Genomic DNA, 7,277 nt, shown 5'->3' with positions numbered 1-7,277 from the left:
AAAAAGTGCATGAAGATGCTAGTGATCATCTCTAGAATTTCCTAAAGATTAGTAGCACAATCGTTATAAAGGGCGTTGCTCAAGATATCATACTACTCCTCTTTCCATTCTCGCTAATGGGAAAGGTGAAGCAGTGGTTCTACACCAATAAAGAAGACATCAACACATGAGCAAAGTGTTCGAAGGCCTTCCTAGCAGAGTTTTTCTCTATAGGCAAGACCAATGCCTTGAGAAAAAAAAATTTCAGCTTCTAACAGTAGAAAGACGAAACCATTCTAGAACCATGGGAACATTTTCAAGAATACATTTCAGATTGTTCTCATCATGGGATGGAAGATTGGTTGCTCATGCAAGGTTTCTACCATGGATTAATTTAGAAAGCTCATGAACAACTTAATGCTACTGCTGGGGGAGCATTCATGTCACTCACCCTTGAAAAAGCTAAAACTCTTATGGAAAAGTTAGCCCCTAATCAAGGCTGGTCACAATGCAATATTCAAGCATACAATAAGGGCGAAGAACTACCAGAAAAGGTGTGTGCACTTTCAACCAAGATGGACATACTATTGAATTGGCTTGAACAGTGAGCCAATTACAAGAAGGATCGTCAAACTATTCAAGATGTTTATAATGCCCAAAACACATGTGGAGAATATTTGGGGGTTAATTTCCCCAAATATCAAGAGGATGCAAACATTGTCATCAATAATCCACAACAACAGAGACAAGGATGGGGGCAACGACAACAACGGTCAAATTACCAAGATAAGTACCCAGACAATTACTATAATTCTTCTAATCCTAAACAACCATCCTTAAGAGATCTAATCTTAGAATATGCTAACACTACAAAAAACCTTGTCATTTGTGACGGACCAAAATTGTCACAAATTGCTAAAAACCCGTCATAAAACTGCATCTATGATGATTTTTTATAACGTCATGTATTGAGCGTCACAGATTAACGCTCGTGACGTTTTCTTCATTTTCATCACAGATCAGCACAATCTATGACGATTTTAAACTGTCACAAATCATTCTCAGGCCCGTGCAGCCTAGCCCAAGTCCATTGTTTTGTGACAAAAATAGACGTCATAGATTGTTGTCCACGTGGATGGCGATTTGATGTGTATGATGACATGGAAGCTGAGCTGGACGCTGACGTGGCAAGTGATGTGTCATTCGTGATGACATGACAGGTGACGTGGCATGTGACGTGGCAGCTGACGTGTTATTCGTGATGATGTGGCAGGTGACATGGCGACTGAGTGGAAGCTGACATGGTAGGTGATGTGTCATTCGTGATGACGTGGCCGGTAACGTGGCGTCTGACGTGGCAGGTGATGTGTCATTTGTGATGACATGGCAAGTGATGTGTCGTCTGACGTGGCAGCTGACTCGACATTCGTGATGACATGGCAGGTGACATGGCTGATGACGTACCATTTACTAAATTGGGCCAATTTTCAGCCCACATATGGAACCCACAAAACAAGCTAGAGCCCACTAAATACAATTTGAGCCCACATCAAAATCACCATTTCAGCCCACATCACAATCAGCATTTCAGCCCACATATGACAATCAACATTTCAGCCCACATATCACAATAATATTATATCAACCATTCAATGGAAAATTACAGTAATGATTCAGCCAAACCAACTAGTAACAGTAATATCAACCAATCAGCCCAAACAACCAGTAACAGTTATGATTTTGACCCAAAAAACCAATAGCGACCAAAAAACCAAAATCCAGATATCAAAAGCATAAACAAACAACCCCAACAGTTAGCCAGCTCGATTTTGACCAAAAAATAACTCAAACTTGGCCTCCAACTCAGCTTGCTTTTTGCTCATCTCTTCTTTGTCTCTTATCCTTATCTGCTCATTTTCCAGTAGTTGTTTTGACAGGTCTTCCACTTGTGCGCGCTGGTTGCTGACAATCAATCGAAGCTCAACATTGTCCCTCTTCTCCATTTCTAGTTGTGCAGTCAACCTTGGTCGCTTAGTCTGCATCCCCACATTCTGAAGAAACATGCTCTTTTTGTTGTTACGCTGAAGCACATCAGCTACAACCTGAGCCTTAGACTTGGTTGTTCACCTTCTTGTGGTTGCGCAACCATCTGGCTTTCCATTTCAGTCTATCAATCAAGTAGAAAATATGATTTAGGATCACGAGGCACTTGAAATTATCCAAAAAATAACACCATTAGTGAATAGACTTACAATAACTGATTGGACAGCAGGTTCGAAGCCTTTCTTTTTCTTGCTGTAGTGGCACAATTTGAACAAATCAAATGCACCAGGTTCCTGATCCTCATCCTCACACTCATTTCCCTGAAATTATGACATTTCAAAGAAACATTCAGTTATCATTTACTTGCTGTAGTAAGCAACCCATGGAGCATTCAGTTATCATTTATGGTCAGAAAGATGGATGTGAATGGAAACACTTGACAAAACAAATACTTGAAAGAGACCAATACGGTCAGAAATTAACAGCTAAACATATAATTTATGAAGTACAGAACCATCATTCCATTTATAGGCATTCATATTAGAAAATATGCCCAAGATAGCATGAAATCAGATTTGGGCAGTCAAATGGAGCTACAAGTGCTACAAGCTCAACATACAGAAAAGTGCTACAAGTGCTACAAGCTCAGCATACAGAAAATGGGCCCAAGATAGCATGAAATTAGGTCTGCGCAGATTGTAAAGTTATGCTACAACCAGATTTAAACTCGTTGACACATTTAAGATATCAAGGCACAGATTGTAAAGTTATGCTTGATACTTAACACGAATGTTTCACAAGTGTGGATCTGATCTGAACTCATCACAATTTTCTAAGACATGACAGCAACATGACAATGGAAATGCAGTTAACATGGCAAAACATCAACATTGCTAACTTACCAAATTTTCTACAAAAACTGGGTAGCTACGGGAGCCGGTTGTTTGATGTAAAGAAACGTTGCCTCGGTTGTCTTTGTTCTTCTGACATGCCACCTACATCTCATACAGAATACATGTTAGAGAAGTGGCAAAGTATAATGTAGAGAGCAGGAGTTCGTTTTTGGGCAAAACATACCATTTTTTGGGAGTCTTCCATAATTCCACAAGCTCAATCCAATCTTCATTACTTGTTGATTTCATAGGAGAAGTTTTTTGAACCAAATGGAGTGGAATATGATCAAAAAATTGTTGCTTCAGCTTGTGTTGTTGTTGGCAAACTGCAGACTTCATCATTTCAAGGCAACCATGTTTAACCACATCATCATTTGTGTCAATGTCGAACTTTGCCTATTTAGATGGAAGGACATATGTAAGAAATAGTGCGTATTTTTATTTACTAGGCAGTAGGGTAGTATGCATGCATGGTTCAAAATAGGGAGATGGAGAAAGGCCTTGGAGAATGTACTTACACGAAGTATTCCCAAAAAAGTATCAATCACTGCAGGGCATTTCTTGTACTTCTTCCAATGCGTGAGCACAGGTACATGGTTCCTGACTGCAATGTTGCATTCACTTGCAAACTTTGCAGCAACAAGAGGTACCAAGGGCCTGATATTTCCTTCTGGTATGACAATTGGCAGCTTGCCTCGATGAGACCGGTTGATCCTGTGGAGACCATGTCCCATATTAACTCCTCGCTTCCTTCGCTCTTGTCGTCCTGGTTGTAGATGATCATTGAAAATGCAATTAACATACACCAACCAAAGTTGTAATGCAATATTGAATATGGAATAACATGGTAGAGGAACAAACACCTTCATTGGTGCTTGGGTTGCCACCAACAGGTTGGGCAATGGCATCAGTTGTGTCATCCATGGTGTTGTTGTCATCATACAAGCCAAAAGCATCTAAAAATGACAGTTAGTAAGAACACATTCATCATGCAATCAAAGGCATTTGAATGATAGTTTGAAAGGCTCACCTTCATTGGGCAAATTGTTGTGACCACCACCTGGCAGAATGGCATCAGCTCCATCATATAAAAATAGCAGAAAAGGAGTAAGATTGCATTCGACAGGAAATCAAAGGCATTGGAGAATGAAAAAAGGTAGTAGAACTAACCTTAAGCATCAACAGCTGGTTCAACAGCTTGGCTCACATCAGGGCGTGATGGAGGTGCCACATGAATGTCACTTGGTGCAAGACTAGCCTGTGGAGGTGCCACATGGATGTCACTTGGTTTAACACTTGCATCAGGCTGGGAAAAGGTTTTGTTTGACTTTGGACTTGTAGTAGTTGGGGCAACTGATGCATACACTCTCTTACGAGAGTGAAACTTGACTCTAGTAGGTGTTGCATCTGAGCCCTTGTAGAAATGGGAGCATTGATTAGTGAATAGAATTTCGAGATAATTATATTGCATTAACAAAAAGACAGCAACATAAGCCCTGACAAGATGGAAGAATTCTCACCTTAGCAATGTCATCATCAACTGAATCTGGTTCATAGTTAGATTCAGAATCTTCTCTATTTCTCTGTTTTGTCTTGTTCTTGTCTTGAGAATTTGGTGTTGTGCTTCCACAAAAGGGATTGGAAGGAATAAGGCCAAGTTGCTGTAGCTTTGCACTGTTCCTCATGCATTGTCGGAGCCGCAACTCTTCGTACGGATGGAGCGGTGCTACGAAGGTGCAATGTAACAAGAGAAAAAAAATGATCAGTGACCAACCCTTTGTAAACTTAGTATGCAACAAAATAAAAATATTGCAGCACTCATTGACATATATCTATAGCACTAATAGAACATTCTGATTTAAACTAATTGACATATTTAAACTCACAACATTGAGATTCAGAATACTAACAGAACGAGCACAGGTTTCATACCAAATTCAAAACATTTGTACATTAAGATCTCAAGGACATGGCATCGATTGTGAAAGTTAAGCTTGATACTTCACATGAATGTTTTACAGGTGTGGAAGTGAGCATTTGGGTAAAATAAAGAGTTAGCTAGGTAATTACATATGAAGCAGTCATGGTAAACTGTATATGTAGCAGTCATGATAAACTAAACAATCACACATAATTAAACCAGTAAATAACTACAGGTAACCAACGAGGACATGAGCAACACCAACGTGGACATAATAGCAGTAAATAACTATAGGTAACAAGTAAATAGCATGATACTAAACAAGTTTACAATCACAAATAATGAAACCAGTAAATAACTAGAGGCAACATGATACTAAACAATTGGTGACATGAAAGAAGCGACTAGCAAACATGTGTGATGAACAGAAGTAGTAAGAACTACAGGTAATTAACCAACGAGGACATGAGCAACCAACGTGGACATGAGCACATATACCTGGCGTCCCAAGTGCTTTTGTTTTCTTCGGATGACCCTTCGTCGGCATGGCTTGGTGGCGGCTAGGGTTAGGGTTGCCCTCGGCGGAGGCGGAGGCGGAGGCGCGCGGCCCTCGGCGGTCGGTAGAGGAGGAGATGGGGGAGGCCCTCGGCGGTGGAGTGCAGCCCTTGGCGGAGGAGGACAGCCCTCGGCCCTCGGCGGTCGGCGGAGGACGAGATGGGAGACAGCGGAGGCGCGCGTCCCTCGACGGAGGAGGAGGAGATGGGGGCGCTGCGGCGTAGGTAGGCGGTGGGAGAGAGAAGCTGGGAGATGGGGGCGCGCCGGCTGTGCAGGAGACGATGCGCGCCGGCTGAGGGGAGAGAGAAGCTGGGAGATTGGTTTGTGGGCGGTGGGAGAGAGAAGGAGATAGGTTTGGAATTAGGGCGCCGCGGGTGATTTGAGGAGATTACAGATATACCCTAATGAATGTAGTGGGATTTTTGGAATAGGAGGGTATTAGCATGAATTCACTGTGCGAAAAATTTGGGGCTGGTGGCATTGGGCCGACTAAATTCAGCCCATGGACGGGAGAAGAGGCCCTCTTGCCAGGAATTTACATAATTTAGCTTCATTTTACGTAATTTAGCTTCCCACTTTACATTTAAATTTAGCTTCAATTTGTTTCCATAATTTCATCAAAAAGTTCTCATGTAGGAGTTTGAATAATTTGTCAATAGATTTGGTACTTTTCCATCATTTAATTGAATTTCTATGCTCTAATTGAAAGTAATCCTAAGTTCAACTATTTGTCCCTCCAGTAAGATTCGAAAATTTGCACCGTCCCAAGTAAATAAAAATACGCACTATTTCTTACATATGTCCCAATGTTAGTGCCTCCAATAAAGATTCGAACCGCGGCCAGCGCCGTCCCAAGTTAGTGCCTAACCATTGAGCTAATAAAGTATATTCGATTGCTAGTGATAAAACATTGTATTTGTTCCCTTAGAAGTGCCTAACCGACCCTTCCTTCATCTAGAAAATTCCGGTGCGCCCCCATCCCTTGGCCTCCCCCTCATCATCCTTTGCGCCGGCGCCGTCTACTCCCTCCCCCTCCTCTTCCGGTGCGCCGCCCCCATCTCCCCCCTCCTCCGCCGCCACGCCCCCATCTCCCCCTCCTCCGCCGGCGCGCCTACATCTTCTCCTCCTCCACCGAGCCGAGCGCGCCCCCATCTCCCCCCTCCCACTCCGACGAGATGGCCGGATTCAACTCCAAACAGCCGCGCGACGAGAAGGGGCGCTTCCAACGCATCAAGGACATCGTCAAGCCTAGGGTGGCGTCGTCCTCCGCGCGAGCAAAGGGTGGCATCCGTCCCCCGCGCGTCGTCCGTGCACGCGTGGTGCAGCGGCTAGGGACGGGATGCCAAGCCAAGGGCGACAAGAGCTCCATCGGCAAGCCAAGGGCGGCGAGAGCTCCGACGACTCCGAACTTGCTGTGTTCGAGGTCAGGAAGGAGCCGGCGGGTGGTAGAGGAAAGGCCAAGGAATTGATCATCCTTGACGAGGAGAGCTTCGAGGATTTCGGCAAGGAGGCCGACGACAATTTAGGCGGCGTTCGGTTACGCCATTCCTGGCCGTTCTTGGCTAGGAATAGTTCCCGCTCTATAGAAAATATTGAAAGAAACCGCATGCCAGGAATCGTTCTGGCCAGGATTTGTGGGAACCGAACAAGGCCTTAGTGAGTTATCAATGACAAATACTCGGTACTGGTACTGAAAACGTAGCTGTTCTTATTACCTTCTATCAATGGCTTCTCATTTGGGTGTTGCTTGTTTATATTGGATTTATTGACATACTTGTCATCGTTTCATTACTGCCTTAATTAGAGAGATAAGCGTTATTACGTCCCGATCGATAAAGAATTAATATAGAGCCTCAGTTTTGATCAGGGGATGCGGCTCAGCCTTT

General features: G+C 43.3%; 1 non-coding gene and 1 pseudogene across 1 annotated transcript; both read right to left on the bottom strand.

The window, feature by feature from the left end:
* Positions 1–224: 224 nt before the first annotated feature.
* LOC136540947 (small nucleolar RNA R71) lies at positions 225–331 on the bottom strand. The gene has a single exon (XR_010780064.1). It is a non-coding gene; the product is annotated as a small nucleolar RNA R71 (small nucleolar RNA).
* Positions 332–1,793: 1,462 nt separating this feature from the next.
* On the bottom strand, positions 1,794–6,679 carry LOC136537003 (uncharacterized; annotated as a pseudogene).
* Between the last annotated feature and the right edge of the window lie 598 nt (positions 6,680–7,277).

This window comes from Miscanthus floridulus, chromosome 2 (assembly GCF_019320115.1).
Source record: "Miscanthus floridulus cultivar M001 chromosome 2, ASM1932011v1, whole genome shotgun sequence".
NCBI classification, from domain to species: Eukaryota; Viridiplantae; Streptophyta; class Magnoliopsida; order Poales; family Poaceae; genus Miscanthus; species Miscanthus floridulus.
The sequence above is the reverse complement of the archived record's forward strand: the minus strand, read 5'-3'. Positions and strand labels throughout refer to the sequence as shown.